This window comes from Phacochoerus africanus, chromosome 5 (assembly GCF_016906955.1).
Source record: "Phacochoerus africanus isolate WHEZ1 chromosome 5, ROS_Pafr_v1, whole genome shotgun sequence".
In the NCBI taxonomy this organism is placed as follows: Eukaryota; Metazoa; Chordata; class Mammalia; order Artiodactyla; family Suidae; genus Phacochoerus; species Phacochoerus africanus.
In genome coordinates, this window is record NC_062548.1 from 35,864,950 (window position 1) to 35,887,104 (window position 22,155).

General features: G+C 45.9%; 1 protein-coding gene across 5 annotated transcripts in view; it reads right to left on the reverse strand.

The window, feature by feature from the left end:
* Window positions 1–22,155, reverse strand: part of SNX29 (sorting nexin 29) — a 551,544-nt gene that overhangs the window by 304,511 nt on the left and 224,878 nt on the right. Inside the window, exon 15 of one of the 5 annotated variants that reach the window (XR_007134934.1) lies at window positions 1,679–1,855. The exons of the other annotated variants lie outside the window; for them this stretch is intronic. The gene's annotated coding sequence lies outside the window, so the exon portion shown is untranslated. The remainder of the gene's footprint in view (window positions 1–1,678; window positions 1,856–22,155) is intronic. 5 annotated transcript variants of the gene reach the window in all.

The following is a 22,155-nucleotide window of genomic DNA, read 5'->3' on the forward strand; positions in this document are numbered from 1 at the left end:
AGAGGTTCCAGAGCCGGGGAATGAACCAGTGCTACAGCACTGGATCCTTAACCTACAGGGAACTCCTTGATGCGTTATTACTTAACCATCGATAAACTCATCACGAGGCATCAGATGGTGTTACCAACTGTGAAGGGAGACACCAGGCATTTAAGAAAGACAAACAGTAGGGTGGCAGGGAGGGAGACGCTCAGAGCTAGGAGAAGGCCACTAAGAAACCTGCCCCAAAGAAAACAAAAAGACAACTTACAAAATGGGAGAAAATAGTTTCAAATGATGCAACTGACAAGGGCTTAATCTCTAGAATATATAAACAACTTATACAACCCAACAGCAAAAAAACCAATCAATCAGTGGAAAAATGGGCAAAAGACCTGAACAGACATTTCTCCAAAGAAGATATACAGATGGCCAACAAACACATGAAAAAATGCTCAACATTGCTGATTATAAGAGAAATGCAAATCAAAACTACCATGAGATATCACCTCACACCAGTCAGAATGGCCATCATTAATAAATCCACAAATAACAAGTGCTGGAGGGGCTGTGGAGAAAAGGGAACCCTCCTGCACTGTTGGTGGGAATGTCAACTGGTACAGCCACTATGGAGAACAGTTTGGAGATACCTTAGAAATCTATACATAGAACTTCCATATGACCCTGCACTCCCACTCTTGGGCATCTATCCGGACAAAACTCTACTTAAAAGAGACACGTGCACCCGCATGTTCATTGCAGCACTATTCACAATAGCCAGGACATGGAAACAACCCAAATGTCCATCGACAGATGATTGGATTCGGAAGATGTGGTATATATACACAATGGAATACTACTCAGCCATAAAAAAGAATGACATCATGCCATTTGCAGCAACATGGATGGAACTAGAGAATCTCATCCTGAGTGAAATGAGCCAGAAAGACAAAGACAAATACCATATCACTTATAACTGGAATCAAATATCCAGCACAAATGAACATCTCCTTAGAAAAGAAAATCATGGACTTGGAGAAGAGACTTGTGGCTGCCTGATGGGAGGGGGAGGGAGTGGGAGGGATTGGGAGCTTGGGCTTATCAGACACAACTTAGAATAGATTTACAAGGAGATCCTGCTGAATAGCATTGAGAACTTTGTCTAGATACTCACGTTGCAACAGAAGAAAGGCTGGGGGGAAAATGTAATTGTAATGTATACATGTAAGGATAACCTGACCCCCTTGCTGTACAGTGGGAAAATTAAAAAAAAAAAAAAAAAAGAAACCTGCCCCAGTATTCACCTAACAAGCTGCCCGACAGCCCAGCCTCAGGACCAGGGCTTGGTCACATGCAGTGAGTGAAAGCCTCGCCGTGTCCAGCACATCCCAGCAAACGGATATTTAGTTTATTCATAGTCAACGGTGCGCGTGGATCAGTGTGGACATGAGAGAGAAGCCAGACCCACACTGAGATATATACAGAGAGAGGGAAGGCAGAGCAAGTCAAGCTATGTGAAGCTCCGTGGTTCCACCCCTCCAGCCGGTGTGCCTGGGCACACTCAGGACAAGGGTGGCAACAGCCACTCCCCAGGAGTTGGCAGCCAGGAGCTTCAGTACAAGGCTCCTGCTGAAGTGAGAGGTTGTAAAGTTTAACAAAGAGCGTATGCGTGTGTGTGCATATCTACAAAACAACCTACCTCTCAAATAGCCTTATGCACAATCAGTCACTTCATCGGGTGGGTCCAATTCAGAAACAACAACCTGTCCCGTTGCTGTGGGAGGAGCATCCCCAAAACGGTACCTTCCCAAGGGATTCTCGAGCGTGACTCTAACTGTTGTGATTGTCACCATCCGTGCCAGTGAGAATCAAACCTCTACAAAGACACAAAGTAGTGCCGTTAAGTAGTGGACACTGGTGTGCTAAAAGGACAATGACAATGACAGAAAGTCTTAACAGATATTTATCCTACGTAATCCACATCTGCCTGAGGCAGATGCGACCAGCAGCGCTTCTGTCTGCACAGAGGAAGGACCTATCAGCAGGGATACGGACAAGCTCACCAAGACCTCATGAGGGCAGAACCAAGCCTGCAATCAAAGCCTTTGGAGTCTTCTAGGTGGATGGATGGACCTTAAACCCAACGAAACGCCTCCTCCACCCAATTAAATGCCCCACCAGTGTCAGGGCCAGGAAGAAGGCCAGGTCAGTTATCAGCACTCCCAGACAGACCAGAGGCATCTCTTGAGGCCACCAACACCTCGAGCAAAAGGCCATTCATTCAAAGCTCGGCAGGACCTCTCACAGGAACACAAAACACCACCCAAGGCCACAGAACAATGTGTCAGAGAAACAGAGACAAGAAGAAACCTGAAGTTTTACTGTGCTTTTCAGGAATGGGACTTATTTTCATTAACCCTACTGCTTGAACCTGAACTTACAGCCTTCTTCAAAGTACCCATCTTCCTCCTCCAGCGTCCACGCCTGACCTAAAAGGCCCCCGTGTGACGTCCGGCTGAACCCCTACCCCCATCCTGCTGGGGAGCAACATGCACATGATCAATGTCTGCTCTGCTTCATCCTTTGAGAAAGCAGCCCCTGAAGAGGTAAAAAACTGGCAAGAGTGTCTTTTCTAGTGGGCGCCATGAGACTGATTAGTCTCTGGGAATCAGGCAAGCCAGCCACAGCGGACAGAACTGAACTCCTGGGGTCCACGCTCTTCCCCCTGAGATTCAGCAGCCTAGTGCTCCTGGACAGCCGGCCGCTGTCAGGACAGGAGAGAAGAAGGCTGGAAACGTCCACAAGCACAGGATTCGAGGTCTGGACTGAGTGTGAGGGCCTCCCTCTCCTGAAAAAGTCAGGGCACAGGCAGTTTCCTCCAACAGCCCCCTCCCTGCCCCTCGCTCTCCCAAGGTGCGTCTCTTGTGAGTGACCCAAAGACCCTCCTGTCGACCGAAGAGTCCAGGTCCTGGAGCTGCTGCAATCACCCCAGAGCCATGGGGCGGACAGACCAGTCTGATGATGGAGCCAACACAGGTGAGAGCAAAACTGAGAGGCAGACAGACAAGGAAAAAGAGACTAAGAGAGATACTAACCCATGGACAATCACACACCAGCAGAGACAGGCCTAGAGACAGGCCAGGTCCTGGTAGCGCCAAGACCCCGGTCAGGCATTACCTGAAGCCAGAAAACATCGGTGACATAAATCAATAAACTCCCTTGTAACAGAAAACCAGATTAACTTTCAGCGTGCCTTGCCTCAACACTACGGCAGTGGTCTCCTTCTGTTTACACCAATAACGCCTAACGGACCAAGCCAGACCAGAAGAGTTTTGCCCAATAATCATTAGTCCTCTTAAAAGCCACCTAAGGCATTTTTTTTTTTTAATGGGACCAAAGTCTAAAGTTCATCTAGGAAATGATCAAAGCAACAGTTACCTTTTTTCCAAAACATTAAGCTGAGACCTGTCCAACACTTAGACGTACTACAGTGATAATAAATGATACCATACAAGCGTCACCAACAGATCTGAGGCAACGCAAAAGATAAACAGGTACAGATCCTAGAATGTTCCTTTTTTAACTGGTATGTTATTAAAAAGACAGAAAGGCAGCATCACAAGTTACTGAGGGAGAAGAGTCGTTACTAGAGGAGGTAGGATAAAATAACTATCTGATTAGTGCATGTGTGCAGGATGAGGGCAGGAACTGGGACAAGTCGGACCCTTCGCCTCACGCCCTAAATAAATAAATTCCGGATGTATTAAAAAGAGATTTGCAAGTCTAAAGCGGGTCGATAAGAAAACACTAGTTCTTAGTATCTATAAGAAATTTCTAAATCAACTGAAGAAATCAAAAAGAAAAGTCACCAGATTTCATTTAGTGAAAATTAAAACCGTCATATGTCAAAAAACAACATGCAGAAAAAAATGAAAGGAAAACAAGTATTTGCAACAGACAAGGCCACATACTGCTATTTATGTAAGTAAGCAAGGAGGCTGCCCAAATCGAAATAGAAAACGTAAAAATGAAGAAGAAAAAAAACCAAAAGACTGACAGTTTTCACAGCATAAAACCAAACAGAACAACCAGTGGTCAACACACTTGGAAAAACCCAACCACTATAGAAACATAAACATAAAACAAAATTCACTATCCAAATAGCAAAGAGTTAAAATACTAACCACACCAGCAAGAAGGAATCATACACACACATACACAAACAGCCAGCACCAACATCCTCTTCCTGGAAAGCACACCCTCAGCAGTCTTTGCCCAGAGCCTTAAATGAACTAGTGATTCTCTTTGTAGGACCTGATCCTGGAGAAACCATCGGAATCATAAACTAAAACGCGTGCATAAAAACAGTCACAACAGCAATAAGAACAATAAAAAATATCAATGCCCAGCCAAAGGGAGTCATGAGACATTTTTTGGCCATTAAGATTGTTAAGAAAAAATAGCTAACGACGTGTAAAGATGCTCATGATACAATCCCAAATGAAATGAGAGAATACAAAATGCTGCACATAGAATGATCCCGTTTTGTTTTACACAGACTCTAGTAAACACAAAGAAAAAAAGATCAAAAACATGTTCCTGAAAAATCTTAATGGTGGCTACTTCTTTCTGAGTAATGAGACTAAAAGTGATTTCTTTTTCCTTTCTTTGTCCTAGGCCCTGTTTTTAAAATTCTCTCTAGTGGGAGTTCCTGTTGTGGCACAGTGGTTACCAAATCCGACTAGGAACCATGAGGTTGTGGGTTCGATCCCTGGCCTTGCTCAGTGGGTGAAGGATCTGGCGTTGCCATGAGCTGTGGTGTCGGTCGCAGACGTGGCTCGGATCCCGTGCTGCTGTGGCTGTGGTGTAGGCCGGCAGCAACAGCTCTGATTGGACCCCTAGCCTGGGAACCCCCATATGCCATGGGAGTGGCCCTAGAAAAGACAAAAAAAAAAATTCTCTCTAGGGAGTTCCCCTTGTGGCTCAGCAGTAAGGAACCTGACTAGGATCCATGAGGACTCAGGTTCGATCCCTGGCCTGGCTTGGGTTAAGGATCCAGCGTTGTGAGCTGTGGTACAGATCGCAGATGTGGTTCAGATCCCACGTTGCTGTGGCTGTGGCATAGGCCGGGGGCTATGGCTCCAATTTGACCCCTAGCCTGGGAACCTCCATATGCCGCAGGTGTTGCCCTAAAAGAATTTTTTAAAAAATCCTAATATGTGTACAGCTCCTTATAATCAAACACACACACACACACATTTTGGTAGTAAAAGCCTTGGTTTATTTAGTAAGTTAAGACGTGGCAGGCATTCCTCAGGGACGCAGCCCTGAACTAGGAACTCTGGGGGGCAAAAGCAAGTCCTCCCTGTCCTCAAGGAGTCTACACCCAGGTGTGCGAGATACAACCCAGGAAATGGTGCTGAACCATTTAAAAATCTCCTTGGCAACCAAATGCTAGATGCTAAGGCAGGTGTCAGGGCCACCTGGCTACCCACACACCAGCTCTAACACGCGTCAGGTTCTCAGCTTCCATCCTGGAATGCAGGAGTCACTCCACACTGCCCGCATGACCTCCACGACCTGCCCGCAGGCCTCCCTCCTCCTGCCTTCTGGGAAGAAGCCTGGCTTTACTCAGGAAGCCGTGCACTAACCAAGCCAGAGGACCACATGTCACACCTCCCTGCCCTCCGAGTGCTGCCACTATGTCCGGCTGGTGAGGTGTACGAGGAACTCGTTAGATGGGATGTTCCCACAAGTTCCTTCACCCAAGGACAGGTGGCAGGCAGCCCTAGGCCCTTCTCATCTTCTGCTTTCTCCCGCACACATGCGTTCATGTGACGGCTTTAAAAGTAAATATGGGAGACAAGTTGGACGGAATTAAGACAGCGGAATACAAGGACTGGAGCTCAACTTCTCTCCTAAAAACAACAAAATTCACAACTGAAGACTGAGCTATCTCCACCTAAATGGACCAGAAAGTTTAAAAAAGATACCCTACTCCAGAAGAAAAACAGGAGGCCACATCAAGAGGTAGGAGGGGCGATTTCATGATATAAACAACCCCATACCTCCCGGGTGGGAAGCTCCACAGGCTGAAAACTAACTGGTTCACAGAGACTCACCTGCAGGAGTGAGAGCCCTGAGCCCCACATCAAACCCTCACATGTGGGGATCTGGCACAGGGAGAAAGAGCCCCGGAGCATCTGGCATTGAAGGCCAGTGGGGCTTGTGCGCAAAAGCTCCACCAGACTGGGGGAAATGGAGACCCCATTCTTAAAAGGCGCACACAGACTTTCATGTGCACTGAGTCCCAGGGCAAAGCAAAGTCTCCATAGGAATCTGGGTCAAACCTGACCGTAGTTCTTGGTGGACATCCTGGGAAAACAGGGCTGAATGTGGCTTGCTGTGAGGGAAGGACATCAAGAGCAAAGCTCTCGGGAATATTCAGCAGCTGCCTTTCTCTGGAGGTGGCCATTTGGGGAAAATCTGGCCCCACCTGTCAGCCAGCCACTGAGAAACCCCAGGGAAAAAAAAAAAAAAAAAAGGCAGCTAAGCCATGAAGAGATTCTTAGCCTCCAGGAAAAAGACTTTAGACTGTTGATGCTGAAGATGATGCAAGACATTGGAAATAAACTGGAGGCAAAGATGGATAACTTACAGGAAACACTGACCAAAGAGATACAAGATATAAAACTTAAACTAGAAGAGATGCAAAATACAATCACTGACATAAAAAACTCACTAGAAGCAGCTAACAGCAGAATACAGGAGGCAGAAGAACAAATAAGTGAGGTGGAGGACAGATTAGTGGAAATTACGGATGCGGAACAGAAGAGAGAAAAAAGACTGAAAAGGAATGAAGAGAGTCTCAGAGAACTCTGGGACAACGTTAAACGCAACAGCATCCGTATTATAGGGGTGCCAGGAGGAGAAGAGAGAGAGGAGGGGACAGAAAAAATATTCCAAGAGGTAATAGCCGAAAACTTCCTTCACATGGGGAAGGAATCACTCACTCAAATCCAGGAAGCACAACGAGTACCATATAAAATAAACCCAAGGAGGAACACCCCGAGACACATATTAATCAAACTGACCAAAATGAAAGACAAAGAGAAAATCTTGAAAGCAGCCAGGGAAAAGAAACAAGTAACATACAAGGGAACCCCAATAAGGTTATCGGCAGATTTTTCAGCAGAACCTCTGCAGGCCAGAAGGGAGTGGCCTGATATACTTCACGTGATGAAAGGAAAAAAACCTCCAACCAAGATTACTTTACCCAGCAAGGTTAAAGTAATCTGAACGAGAAATCAAAACCTTCTCAGATAAGCAAAAGTTGAGAGAATTCAGCAGCACTAAACCAGCCTTACAATAAATACTAAAGGAACTTCTATAGGCAGAAAAGAACAAGAGAAGAAGGAAAGGAAAAAGAGCAGCAAAAACAAATCCAAAGTGATTAATAAAATGGCAATAAGAACATACATATCAATAATTACCTTAAATGCGAATGGACTAAACACCCCAACCAAAAGACATAGACTGGCTGAATGGATACAAAAACAAGAACCATACATATGCTCTCTTCAAGAGACCCACTGCACTTCTAGGGACACATACAAATTGAAAGTGAGAGGATGGAAGAAAATATTTCATGCAAATGGGGATCAAAAGAAAGCTGGAGTAGCAATACTCATATCAGACAAAATAGACTTTAAAATGAAGAATATTTTAAGGGACAAAGAAGGACATTACATAATGATCAAAGGATCAATCCAAGAAGATGTTATAACAATTTTCAATATCTACGCACCCAAAACAGGTTCACCACAATATATAAGGCAACTGCTAACAACCTTAAAAGGAGAAATCGACAATAACACAATCGTAGTGGGGGACTTTAACACCCCACTTACAGCAATGGACAGATCAACCAGAGAGAAAATCAATAAGGAAACACAGGCCCTGAATGAAGCATTAAACAAGATGGACTTAATAGATATTTATAGGACATTTCATCCAAAAGCAACAGAATACACATTCTTCTCAAGTGCACATGGAACATTCTCTATGATTGACCATATCCTGGGCTACAAATCCAACCTCAGTAACTTTAAGAAAATTGAAATCATATCAAGCATCTTTTCCAACCACAATGCTATATGACTGGAAATCAACAACAAGAAAAAAACTGCAAAAAACACAAACACGTGGAGACTCAACAACATGCTACTAAACAACCAATGGATCACTGAAGAAATCAAAGAGGAAATTAAAAAATACCTGGCAGCAAATGACAACGAAGATAGGACACTCCAAAACCTATGGGATGCAGCAAAAGCCATTCTAAGAGGAAAGTTTAGAGCAATACAAGCCCACCTCAGGAAACAAGAAAAAGCTCAAAGAAACAAGCTAACTTTACATCTAAAGCAGCTCGAGAGAGAAGAACAGACAAGACCTAAAGTTTAGAAGGAAAGAAAGCATAAAGATCAGAGAAGAAATCAATGAAATAGAAACAACAAAAACCATAGAAAAGATCAATGAAACGAAAAGCTGGTTCTTTAAAAAGATCAACAAAATTGATAAACCCCTAGCCAGACTTATCAAGCAAAAAAGAGAGAGAGGACTCAAATCAATAAAATTAGAAATGAAAAAGGAGAAGTAACAACAGACATCACAGAAATACAAAGGATCATAACGGACTACTATATGTATCTATACGCCAATAAAATGGAAAACCTAGATGAAATGGACAAATTATTAGAAAAGCACAATCTTCCAAGACGAAACCAAGAGGAAATAGAAAAGATGAATGGACCCATCACAAGAACTGAAATGGAAACTGTGATAAAAAAAACTTCCAACAAACAAAAGCCCAGGACCAGATGGCTTCACAGGCGAATTCTATCAAACATTTAGAGAAGAGCTAACACCTCTCCTTCTGAAACTATTTCAAAAAATTGCAGAAGAAGGGATATTCCCAAACTCATTCTATGAGGCCACCATCACCCTGGTACCAAAACCAGACAAAGATTCCACAAAAAAAGAAAACTACAGGCCCATTTCACTGATGAACATCGATGCAAAAATCCTCAACAAAATACTAGCAAACCGCATCCAACAATACATTAAAAGGATTGTACATCATGATCAAGTGGGATTTATCCCAGGGATGCAAGGGTTCTTCAATATCTGCAAATCCATCAGTGTGATACACCACATTAACAAACTGAAGAATAGAAACCATATGATCCTCTCAATAGATGCGGAAAAAGCCTTTGACAAAATCCAATACCCATTTCTGATAAAAAACCCTTCAGAAAGTGGACATAACGGGAACCTACCTCAACATGATAAAGACCATATATGACAAACCCACAGTGAACATCATTCTCAATGGTGAAAAGATGAAAGAATTCCCGCTGAGAGCAGGAATAAGACAAGGATGTCCGCTCTCGCCACTACTCTTCAACATAGTTTTGGAAGTCCTAGCCACAGCAATCAGAAAAGTAAAAGAAATAAAAGGAATCCAAATTGGAAAGGAAGAAGTAAAACTATCCCTATTTGCAGATAACATGATACTATACCTAGAGAATCCTAAAGACTCTACCAGAAAACTGTTGGAGCTCATCCACGAATTTGGCAAAGTTGCAGGATACAAAATCAATACACAGAAATCGACGGCATTTCTATACATTAACAATGAAAGAGCAGAAAAGGAAATTAGGGAAGCAATCCCGTTTACCATCACATCCAAAAGAATAAAATACCTAGGATTAAACCTACCTAAAGAAACAAAAGACCTGTACTCTGAAAACTACAAGCCACTGATGAAAGAAATCAAAGACGACACAAAGAGATGGAAAGATATACCATGCTCATGGATTGGAAGAGTTAATATTATCAAAATGACTATACTACCCAAGGCAATCTACAGATTCAATGCAATCCCTATCCAATTACCAAGGACATTTTTCACAGAACTCGAACAAAATATTTTAAAGTTTGTTTGGAAGTACAAAAGACCCAGAATAGCCAAAGACATCCTGAAAAAGAAAAATGGAGCTGGAGGAATCAGGCTCCCGGACTTCAGACTATACTACAAAGCAACAGTTATCAAAACTGCATGGTACTGGCACAAAGACAGACATATAGATCAGAGGAACAGGATAGAAATCCCAGAATTAAACCCATGCACTTACAGCCAACTCATCTATGACAAAGGGAGCAAGACTATACAATGGAGAAAGGACAGCTTGTTCAATAAGTGGTGCTGGGAAAACTAGACAGCCACATGGAAAAGAATGAAATTAGAACACTCCCTAACACCATACACAAAAATAAAACTCCAAATGGATTCAACACCTAGATATAAGACCAGAGACTATAAAACTCTTAGAGGAAAACATAGGCCAAACACTGACATAAATGACAGCAACATCTTCTCAGATCCACCTCTCACATTGTTAACAATAAAAAGAAAAATAAACAAATGGGACCTACTTAAACTTCAAGTTTCTGCACAGCAAAGGAAACCCTAAACAAAATGAAAAGACAACCCACAGAATGGGAGAAAATCTTTGCAAATGAATCAACTGACAAGGGATTAATCTCCAAAATCTATAAACAACTTCTGCAGCTCCATACCCAAAAAACAAACAACCCCATCCAAAAATGGGCAGAAGATCTAAACAGACAATTCTCCAAAGAAGACATACAGATGGCCAAAAAACACATGAAAAGATGTTCAACATCACTCTTGATTAGAGAGATGCAAATCAAAACCACGATGAGGTACCACCTTACACCAGCCAGAATGGCCAGCATCCAAAAGTCTACAAACAGTAAGTGCTGGAGAGGGGGTGGAGAAAAAGGAACCCTATGACACTGTTGGTGGGATTGTCAATTGGTACAACCACTGTGGAAAACAGTATGGAGATTCCTCAGAAACCTAAACACAGAACTCCCATTTGACCCAGCAATCCCACTCCTGGGCATCTATCCAGAGAAAACCATGACTCCCAAAGACACATGTACTCCAACGTTCATTGCAGCACTATTTACAATAGCCAAGACATGGAAACAACCTAAATGTCCATCGACAGAGGAGTGGATCCAGAAGATGTGGTACATATACACAATGGAATATGACTCAGCCATTAAAAAGAACGAAATACCAGCATTTTTAGCAACATGGATGGACCTAGAAACTATTATGCTAAGTGAAGTCAGCCATACAATGAGACACCAACATCAAATGCTATCACTGACATGTAGAATCTGAAAAAAGGACAGACGGAACTTCTTTGCAGAACAGCTGCTGACTCACAGACATTGAAAAACTTATGGTCTCCGGAGGAGACACTTTAGGGGGTGGGCGGATGTGCTTGGGCTGTGGCATGGAAATCCTGTGAAATCAGATTGTCATGATCATTATACAACTACAGATGTGATAAATTCATTTGCGTAATTAAAAAAATGGAAAAAAAAAAGTAAATATGGGAGTTCCCGTCGTGGTGCAGTAGAAAAAAATCCAACTAGGAACCATGAGCTTAGGGGTTCGATCCCTGGCCTCACTCAGTGGATTAAGGATTTGGTGTTGCCGTGAGCTGTGGTATAGGTCGCAGAAGCGGCTCGGATCCTGTGTTGCTGTGGCTCTGGTGTAGGCTGGCAGCTGTAGCTCCAATTAGACCCCTAGCCTGGGAACTTCCATATGCCGTGGGAGCAGCCCTGAAAGGCAAAAAACAAACAGACCAAAAAAGTACATACGCAAGGAGTTCCAGCTGTGGTGCGCTGGAAAAAAAAATCCAACTAGGATCCATAAGGATGTGGGTTCGATCCCTGGCCTCTCTCGGAGAGGTGAGGATCCAGCGTTGTGGTGAGCTGTGGTGTAGGTCAAAGATGTGGCTTGGATCTGGCATTGCTCTGGCTCTGGTGTTCGATCCCTAGCCTGGGAGCCTCCATATGCCGGGGTGGGGCCCAAAAAAGACAAAAAATAATAATAATAATAATAAAGTAAAAACTCAAAAGACCGAAAGTGACTGCCTTTCTTTCTCCAAGCCAGTCTTTTGGTTCAACAGGATGTGGGACCTGTTGGAGCCCAGGTGATGGACATTTATTTAATGAGATCTGCATCAGATTGACATGAAGAAACCAGAGACATAAAATCCAAACCTAGAGTCCTGGGAAATAAATATGTAAAGCAGTTCTGGGTTAGACGTGCAACCAGAGGCAGCATATATTAGAAAGAGAAATCAGGTTTGAAGTCACACATGCTCCACACCCAAGGCAGAAACAAGTCCTACAGAAACAGAATATTGTACCATTCCAATAACCCCCAAATTGTTATTTATTTCTGAATCCTTACCTGTTACTAGTCCATCCCCTCAGGTTTCTATACGCTCCCAAAAGAACAATGACTATAAATCAGACTCCGCACGCCAAACACAGACACAGACACACAGATCAAATTTACAACCTATGTTTTCATCCACCATTTATTGCATTTATGTTTTCTGTTCAAAACATTGATTAATTTTCCTTTCAATAAGAGAAGTGTGGAGTGCAAATCTTTTTTCACCCAGAGCTCTTTTTTTTTCCCATTTCTTTTCTCTGTGTTATTTTGAGTGTTGCTCCTGAATCGGAAAGTAAGAACCCTGAAGAATGGCCCGACACTGTGCAGGTAAAAATACATCAACACAGGAGAGCGAGTGGGGAAAATGCAAAGGCAGAAATGGTGATTTCCGTAATAAAGCGCCTGACGCACGCCAGCACAGCACACGGGAAAAATCTGCCTGCCCTGCTCCTATCCAACATGCCAAAAAATGGACCTCACTACGAGCAAATGCATCCCTGTGGCTTCTCAAATGGGTACTGTGTGCCGCAGGGCCCCCCAGCACCCCGGGATAAGGGGTGGGGGGGTAGACTCGCAGACAGCACCTCAGCCCAAGCCCTCTGGGGTGAGTGGTTCCCAGCTCCCCAAACCCGGGGCTGATCAGCAAAGAGGAAGCAACAGTTTCTGCAGCCCATCCCCAAACTCATTAAACGCCAAAGATAATCAGAGGGGGAGGGAGCAGGTCCGCGTCCAATCACCTGCAAAAATCATCTGATGGATGGAGTAAAGTGCTTCGAAGAAAACGTGAAAGAAGAATGAAAAAAGAAAGGCCAGGAGAGAGAGATTCTCAGAGAAACAGAGACCAAGCCAGAGGGACCTAAAGACAGGGACAGGGAGAGTGAGAGACAGAGGGAGAGGAGGAGGTGGGGGAGGACAGGGACTGCTGACGGGGAGGAGGGGGGGGAGAGAGGAAAAACAGGGAGGAGAAGAGCAACAGAGAGAAGGAGAAGCACACACCTCAACACAAAGTCCGATGCCCCAGCGTCACTGAGCAGGTGTTTCCTGAGCTCCCGGACGTTCGCTCAGGAGGGAGACAGCTACACTCCCAATCACGTCAGCCCTGGGGGCCCGATGACAGTAACAGAGGTGTGTGCGTGCAGCGCGACGTGAGTCCAAGGAGGAAACGAACAAGGCTCCAACCTGGAGACCCCCAGCTGGACCAGAAACAGAGGGTAGTTAGTATCCTCCAAACAGCACATCATAAAATTGAGACATAAAACTGGCAGAAACACTGACTTAAAAACAAACCCAAATTAGGTATGACATAAAAAAGTCCAATTAGCAAGAAAATGATAGATGAATTGAACGTCATCAAAATTATCAGAAGGTGACGGTGCCTCAAGGACACCATCAAGAAAGTGAAAAGACGGGCAGTTCCCGTCGGGGCGCAGTGGTTAACAAGCCGGACTAGGATGCATGAGGATGAGGATTTGATCCCTGGCCTCGCTCCATGGGTTAAGGATCTGGTGTTGCTGTGGACTGTGGTGCAGATCACAGACACGGCTCGGATGCTGAGTTGCTGTGGCTGTGGTGTAGGCCAATAGCTGTCACTCTAATTCTATCCCTAGCCTGGGAACTTCCATGTGCTGCAGGTGCAGCCCTAAAAAAGGCAAAAAAAAAAAAAGCAAAGAAAGTGAAAAAACAGACTTGGAGAACAGACTTGTGGTTGCCAAAGGGGAGGAGAAGGGAGAGGGATGGACTGGGAGTTTGGGGTTAACAGATGAAAACTATTGCATTTGGACTGGATAAGCAACGAGCTCCTGCTGTAGAGCACACGGAATTATGTCTAGTCACTTGGGATGGAGCATGATGGGGGATAATGCGAGATCAACAATGCATACACCTGTATGACTGGGGCTCTTTGCCGTACAGTAGAAATTGACAGAACACTGTAAATCAACTGTAATCACTGTTAATCAACTATAATGGAAAAAATAAAAATCATATAAACTTAAAAAAAAGAAAGAAACTGAAACGACAGCCCACAAAATGGGAGAAAACATTTGTTCCAGCACATATCTGATAAGGGTCTTGTGTTCAGAATATACGAACGACATTCGCAACTCAGTAATAAAAAAAGACAACTGAATCAAACAATGGCAAAGGATCTGGAGAGGCACCTTTCTCAAGATGGGCAGGTGGCCAGGAGAAAGAGAGGAAAAGGGTCAGCATCACTAGTCATCAGGGAAACGCAAACCCAAACCACAATGAGCTGCGTCACACCTCCTGGCACGCCTGTGATCACCAGACGGGGGTAACAAGCACGGCCAGGCTGTGGAACCGCTGGAACCTGCATTCATGCTGCGGGGGTGCAGTCACTTTGGGGGACACTGTGGCAGTCCCTCCAAAAGTTAAACACAGAGTTGCCATCTGACCTAACAAGGCCACGCCTGAGCATGTACCCAAGCGAAACACTGGGTAAAATGAACAAAACATGTCCACACAGCAGCCTGTACACGAACAATCAGAGAAACATTACTCACAAGAGCCACAAAGTGGAAACGGCCCGACTGTCCCTTGGCTGAAGAGAGGATAAAGAAGACGTGCCACATCTACACAGAGACGGAGCCATGAGACGGAATGAAGAACAGATACATGCTGCCGCGTGGACAGATCTAGAAAACATCACGCTGAATGGAAGCAGCTCGACAACGCGGGCACATATCACACCCCTGTCTCTACCTGAAATGTCCAGAACAGACAAATCTCTAGAGACAGAGCAGATGAATGGTCTACTGGCAGTGGCAGGGGCTGGAGGGAGGTGGGTAGGGAGCGGCTGCGTCCAGTGGGGAAGCCAGAACCGGGCGGAGAATTACATCAATGATGCCACAGGTACACGTGGGCGAAGGGGACGGGTGAGCAGCTCCAGTGTTAGAGCCCCCGCACCTTCTGCCTGACCTGCCCCGGAACCCCTTAGGTCTCGTACCCTTGGCTGAGGCCTGAAAGATGCAGGTGTTGGCCATTCAGAAAAGGGAGGGAGCCGGCTTTTTTTTTTTTTTCCCCTGGAGGGGGTTTCAAGCAAAGGCGGCAGTGAAGGACACGGCTCCTGGACCTGGACGATGAGAGAGACCCACAGCACCAGAGCAGACAGGGAGGGAGGAAAGGGCACGTCTGCAGAGCAGGGGACTGGGGACAAGGGGATGAGGCTCGGAGGACCTGAGGCCAGGAAATGCAGATAAGCGCTGACCTCCAGGAGCAATGAAGGACCAAGGAAGGGTTTTAAGCAACAACACGACGGTCTGAGTCAATCTGCACGTTCAAAAGACGAGGACCCATGAAGTAATTTTCAAGATTAAAATAGAGGTGATAGATATGGAAACCCAACATAAGCTCTGAGCATCCCTGTCAGATGGAGAACAAGGGAGAAAACTGTTCATCAGAGCCCCTCCTGCACCAGGACTGGCTCCATCTCCGGACAGTGGTTGGGGACCTGGGAACACGCCCACTGGGCAGACAGGGATCATAAAGAAGCACCAGCCCAAAGAAAGAGTGTGCCCAGGACCCACCCTGCAGCCAGCCTCTTTCTGACCGACTCTAGGGCCCAGCACGGGGCCGGGGGCCAGGGCCCTTCTGCAGGCAGCCGTCGGCACCCCCTGGACACTGGCTGTCGCCATGACCCTGCTTCGTTTTGACAGTAACGGGCTGGGCTGCAGGCTGTACTGGGAATTGACGTGCTGCAAGCTCTGGGGAGAATTACACCCGGGAGTAGCCAGATGGCCTCAAGGTTCAGCTACTTCACTGTGAGGCTGGTAGGAAGATTAAAAACCAGAGCTGCTCTTTTGTTTACCAAGGAGAAGCCAGCCCAGGATCCAAGCTTTTAAACACATCCACTGCCGCAGTGCCTCAACCATGGGAAGCCGGTAGCGGGGTTTCAACCGGGCTTCCTGAAGCTTCCTCCCCCTTCATGACCATCAGCCCTTATAAGTGCCTTCAAACAAAGGCTTGAAGATTTCATTCTCAAAACATGGACGGTCAACGTGCCTTAACCAAGCCAATCACTGAAAATCTCAACTGGGGGACACTCCAAAGGGGGGCACAACTGATGCCTATATCTAGACATTACAGCTCTGAACCCATGAGAGCAAAGAGTCAGCATCTTTATCAATGCCAAGCCCTCATACAACCCAAAGGAAACATTCTTAAGACACATACGCCAAGGAAATGAGCTGATAATTCACCAAGAGGAAATTCAATTTATAAATAACAGGGAAAAGTATTCCATCTCCATAGCAACTCAGGAAGTTTAAAGACAATCAGCTATATTTGTGCCTACTGGAATTTCAATGGCAAGCATCCGTTAATGCTGGAGAGGATGGCCAAGAGGCCGTGTCCTGCTCTCTGGTGACACGTTCAAGTGGACACAGTCCTTCAGAAGCAACATGGAAATCTGTAATCAACATCAGGAAAAAAAAAACAAAGCACTTCACCCTGCAATTCTGTTTATTGTACCACATCCCCCAAATTAACTGGAAACATGGGGAATTTTTGGATACAAAAGACACTCCCCACGGCATTGTTCAGTAAAATAATAGATTTAAAAAAAAAAAAAAAAACCCAACAATAGGAAATGGATTAAATAAACTCTGGCCATGTTCTAGACGGCTATCTTGCTGCTATTACAGACTGCAGTTATACAGTTATATAATGAGAGAAAAAGCCTAGAGACAAGTGATGAAGGGAGAGAAGCAAGATGCACAAGCTCCCAAGTGTCTGTGGAGGGAAATCCTGCCTTCCTAATATTCTCTCTCAGACAGGCCCAGGGTGCTGAGAGACCAGCTCTGGCCCCAGGAGAGTAAACAGTGCTCCCTGCTTAACCAGCCAGAGCCCTTCCACATCAGCCAGCTTGACTTTTAAGTGACTTCTTCCAAAGCCTTTTTCTTAAAAGCCACAACCGTTACTTGCAGCCCGAATCATTTCTAGGTGATCAAGCAGCATTTAACTCTCACTTTGGATGTGGTTTTGAATTTTTTTCCAACCTAACTCAAAGACATTTGACACATGGAGGCCATCAACTGCTCTTTGGCCAAAAAATAAATGCTGAAACTTGTCCTCATGTAATTTTGTGTGATGCAGCTTGAATTCTAGCGATGTTTCCACTGATGCTGAAGGGGCCCTCCCAGCATCTGGGTGCGGGTGACGGACCCACGTGCAGAACGGTCCCACTGCCACAAAAGGGCTCTCACAAAGAGACAGGGTGAGTGTGGATTACGCAGTCCTGTACTGACTAAGAGAACTTATCTCAGGACTGCAGCGAGCCCAGCAGCTGGGTTACTAATGAAGAGAATGTGTTATTTATTGGAAAAATAAAAAGTATTTTTTGGCAACGGATAAATTACTGCTTGACTCTTTGCCCAAACGAGAAGTCAAAAACAACGATGTGTCTCAAGGTTAAGAACCTGCTCCTGAGTCCCAAGAACAGCTTCAAAGCTGTCTGCCGAAGCGCTTTGCAAACAAATTTGACAACAAATGAAAGCTCTCTAACTTGTGCAGTTTGGGGGTTTGGGTTTTTAATTTGGACCTCTTAGAACAAGGGCTTTCAACTGGGGCCCTCAGGTCAAATCAGGCCTAACATCGGTTTTTGTAAATAGTTTGACTGGCACTCAGCCCCGCCTCTGCGCCTGGGGCTGTTTCTGCACTACAAGAGCAGAGCTGAGTAGCCGGGACAAGGACTCCTCTGGCCAGCGAAGCCAGGAATATTTACTATCTGGCCCTTAATGGAAAAAGTTTGCTGGATGGAACTTGAGACTACCATCCTAAGTGAAGTGAGTCAGAAAGAGAAAGACAAATACCAGATGACATCACTTATATCTGGAGTCTAACATACAGCCCAAACTTTCTACAGAAAAGAAACAGACGCAGGGACTTGGAGACAAGACTTGCGATTGCCAAGGGAAGGGGGAGGGAATGGGGTGGACGGGGAGTTTGGGGTTCGTAGATGCAAACGATTCCATTTGGACTGGATAAGCAATGAGACCCTGCTATAGAGCACAGGGAACTATGTCTAGTCACTTGTGATGGAACATCATGGAGGATAATGTGAAAAAAAGAATGTATATATGTATGTGTGTGTATATGTGTGAATGACTGGGTCACTTTTCTGTACAGCAGAAACTGATAGAACATTGTAAATCAAATTAAAAATTTTTTAAATAAAATTTTAAAAATAAAAGATATAAAACTAAGAAAACATAAAAAAAAAGAAAAAAGAAAAAGTAAAAAGTTTGCAGACCTCTGCCCTAGAAAAGTTGAAGGCAATTCATCTGAGTCACCTCACGTGTCCAACAGGACAGGTATGGAGCTGAGTTACCTGTAGAGACCTTGGTACAAGACACTCAGGACTGTAGAAGGAGCTCCCAGCCAGCACAGCTCATGGACACAACCCATGAAGACCCAGGAAAAGCAACTCCCCCCGCTTCAAATGTTAGGTAGATCCTGTTGACAGATGATCTCTTGCAGAAAGTATTTTATTTGACTGAGGAAAAGGTCATTTGACAGTCTAAAGAGTTCCCAATGTGGTTCAGTGGGTTAAGGATCGAGGGTTGCCACAGCTGTAGCATAGGTCAGATTTGATCCCTGCCCCAGGAACTTCCATATGCCAAGGAAAAAAATTTTTTTTAATATACCATTCTTCAAAGGAAACAAAAGAAAATAAAAATGTTATAAAGAATATTTATTGGGGACTGGCTGATGCAGTAACTTTAAAAAAGCATCCATGCATTTGAACAAAACCCCTCTGGATCTGTTTGGCCTCAAGGAGGTCAAACCTCTCAGTTTCTGGGTGTCACCCTAAGTGCAAAGTAGAGACTGCCTGAAATGTGCTCTTGGGGCCAAACCAAGTCAAAAATTTGAGGAATGTCTTCCACTTTATCACTCGCTCATGCGTATATTCAGATTGTATTTACTGAACACCTACTATGCGCCAGGCATACTGCTGGTGCTTTGGGTGTGGGGCCAATGACACAAACCGGAATCCTGTCACCATGGAGGTTATCAATTTCTACAGAGACTGAAAATCAGCCAATCAACAAGTAAATGAAACTAGCTGCAACTGATGCCAAGTTCTCTGGAGCACTGAGACAGAGGCGGGGGTGGGGGCTGCTTGGGGAGAAGAGCCGAGGAGGCCTCTCTGAGGAGGTGACAGGCCAAGGCCAGCCTGAGAGGCGAGGAAGGGGCTGGCGATGACGCCGGGTAGGGTGCTGAGGACTGAGAGGGAGAGAGGCGCATTCTAGATGCAGGAGGACAGGACGGCACAGGGCACTGGTGGGAGGCTCCCAGGTGTGTCCACCTGGTCGGAGGCGGTGGGGTGGGGAGGAGTTACGGCATCGGCATCTCAGGCTTCACTCCAGTGCCAAGTGGCCACATGGTCTCAGGCAGATTGAACCTCCCTGCTCTCCAGCTTTTTCATAGGGACAACGGGAAGATGGTGACTTAGGTGTGCCCCAGACATGAGGTGTGTGGCAGGCTCCAGGAACTGGTACAAGGCTGGAGGGGCAGACAACCGCAGGTGGGTGGGTGGGGGGGAACAGAGAAGGGGGGTGCAGGGGTCACAAGAAAGGGCAGGAGAAACAGGTGGGGGCTTGCAAATCATGGTAAGGAATTCAGATTTGTTTAAATTTCAACAGAAAGCCACAAAAAAGTTTCAAGTATGGAGCAAGGAAAAGGGGGGGGGGGGGCAAGAGAGGAAGCAGATGCCAGGACGTCACTAATGCCCCAGTAAGAAATAATCAGCCACGGACTTGATGGAGGTGGGGTACAGAGACTGATCTTTTTTTTTTTTTTTTTTTTAGGGCCACACCCGCGGCATATGAAAGTTCCCAGGCTATGAGTCAAGTCAGAGCTACAGCTGCCAGCCTCAGCCACAGCAATGCCAGATCCGAGCCATGTCTGCAACCTACACCACAGCTCACGGATCCTTAACCCACTGAGCGAGGCCAGGGATCAAACCCGCACCCTTATGGTGACCAGCTGGATTCGTTTCTGCTGCGCCACAACAGGAACTCCTGAACTTGATCTTGGGGACCTGCTCTGAACAACTGCAAGTGGCCACCCGGACCACCCTGTGGAAGGATTATGAAGCTCAGGCAGGGTTTACTGGGAAGGAAGCATCCGGCTGGATTAGGGATGCCTGCCACAAGCACAGAAAAGGAAGTAATATAGCAACAGATGTCGCTATCTGTCCTCTGTCTGTAGAAACTTCCAGCAGTGCTACTCACACTATAGTGTGTACAACTCACCTAGGGGTCTTCAGTTAAAGGACAGATTCTGAAACAGGGGGGCTGGGGAGGGGCCTGAGATTCCGCATTTGAATCATGTTCCAGCATGGTGATGCCAACACGGTCTGTCTAGAGACATCCCTCTGAACAGCAAGGACCTGGAGCACGGACTCGTTTTTGCCCCGCAGGCAGACACAGGAGGAACACCAGCTCCCAGGGAAGGACCCTCAACAAATGCTGATGAAAGTAAGGGTTTGGGGGGGGTGCATGTAGGACTTCCAGCCCTCGGCTGAAATCAAGAGAGCTCTGAAGACTTCCGGGGAGCTGGCCACCAAAAGCACCACCCTGGAATGTTACCAACAATGCCACACATCGTATGACACATGCTCCCATCCTCACGACCCTGACGAGCACCTGGGCAAGGGTAAGGGATCCAAAATAAAAAGGGATGTGATGAAAATGCAGAGGCTAGAAATCTGCTGGCGAGGGCTGGTTCTAACCATGGGGTTATCACCTGAACTCTAAGCTCTGTACGATGACCGGGGAAATCCACGAAGGAAAGAAAAGAGGGGCAGCCATGTCCCCAGAGGAGCACCACCGCGCCCCCTGCTGGCCCCCCGCTGTGCTGCATTATGACAGCAAGGCTGGCTCTTAGGAAAGCTGCCAAAGGGAGCCTGCACTCGTGTCTGGACCTCAGCACTCTCCTGGTCCAGAATCCCAGCTAATTCGAGAATGGGCAGATTTCTCTCCCAAAGTCAGACCCAAGTCAGCTCTGCCTCAACAACTGCAGCCAGACCCTGCGGAGTGCAGATGGCATCATCTGGCCGGTGGACACGGTGTTAAGCAAACATCCCCCAAACCTGAAGGCCTGGCTCCCGGCACTCAGCTGCCCCAGAAACCAAAGCCTCCCTTCTAACATGAACAGAGACTCTGCAGCTCCGCGTGGCCCAGTCAGCCCCAGGCGCTGCCTCCCATGAATCAGAGTTTACAGGTTCTTTTCTCTCTCTCTCTCCCTTTTAAACTCACCAAATTATACAAGTCTGAATTTTTAAAGAGTTTACCTTAACGGCGCACATTCATTTTCAGGGAGCCATTAAAAAATCATGAGAACATTCTCCTGTTTTGGGAGGTGATTCATGCTTTCCACCAGCACGCGCCTCGCTTTGGGCCTCTGCTGGTTAAGACACCCCAAATTCCCAGACGATATTAATTCAATTTATTCTCTATCTTTCTGGGTGGCTGCGTATTAACATTACACACACAGCGCTCTTCGGGTCTCCAGAATGTTGAACAAGACTGTTCTTTAGAGAAGGTAAGAGCCAGAAGATTAATCATGCCCAGGATTAATTGCTGGGAAGGAGTGGGACAGCAAAGGAGTCACTTGTACGTGAGGGATTTTCGTCCCTTGGATGAATTCGCCTCTTGCTAGGAATGCTGGAGCACGAGAGCTGCATGCAGGCTGGTTTCCAAGTGTGAAAAAACACAGAACTCACCGGCTTCATCTGTCTAACTGGGGGCGGCTGGGGTGGGGGGTGGGGGGCTGAAAAGCAGCAGGGCCCCTGCAATACCACCATG